Source organism: Crocuta crocuta, unplaced genomic scaffold (genome assembly GCF_008692635.1).
Source record: "Crocuta crocuta isolate KB4526 unplaced genomic scaffold, BGI_CrCroc_1.0 scaffold47, whole genome shotgun sequence".
NCBI classification, from domain to species: Eukaryota; Metazoa; Chordata; class Mammalia; order Carnivora; family Hyaenidae; genus Crocuta; species Crocuta crocuta.
The window spans coordinates 735,205-736,035 of NW_027531995.1; positions in this window are offsets into that span (position 1 = coordinate 735,205).

Consider the following 831-nt stretch of genomic DNA (forward strand, 5'->3'; position numbering starts at 1 on the left):
AAACATTAAAAAAAAAAGTTGTATCCATTGATATAGCTGATAGCACTAAATTAAGATAACCTTTTCAAATTTGTTTTTAATATTTTTTTTATCTTTGATAGAGAAAGAGACAGCATGAGTGGGGGAGGGGCAGAGCTAGAGAGGGACACAGAATCCAAAGCAGGCTCCAGGCTCTGAGCTGTCAGCACAGAGCCCAACAAAGGGCTCGACCTCAGAAGCCGCAAGATCATGACCTGAGCCAAAATTGGACACTCAACCAAATGAGCCACCCAGGTGCCTCTAGGATAATAACCTCTTCAAATACAATTTGGTAATATGAATCAAGAGTCTAAAAAATTGTCATGCCTTTGAACTACAACTTCATTACTAGAAATCTATGATAAAAAATGTATTTCCAGATGGGACATGCATATATGGAGGAATAACAGGCAAAAATATCAAGTCAGAGAGATATTAGTATAGAGATGGTTACATAAAATGAACACACTCAATCAATGGAATGGTACACACTAGTTTTTATAATGTTTTTGAACACTGTTAACAAAGAAGAAACCCTAATAGTGTACAAAATGAAAAATAGTGTTCATATATTTTAAACCTTTGATTACAGGAATTTTTTAATTGAAATATAGTTGACAGTGTTACATTAGTTTCAGATATACAGCATAGAGATTCAATATCTCTATACATCATGCTATGTTCACCCCAAGTATAGCTACCATCTGTTATCATACAGCACTATTATAATGCTGTTTACTATATTCCCTATGCTGTGTCTTTTATTCCCATAATTTACTCATTTATAACTGGATATCTGTATCTCCCTCTCCC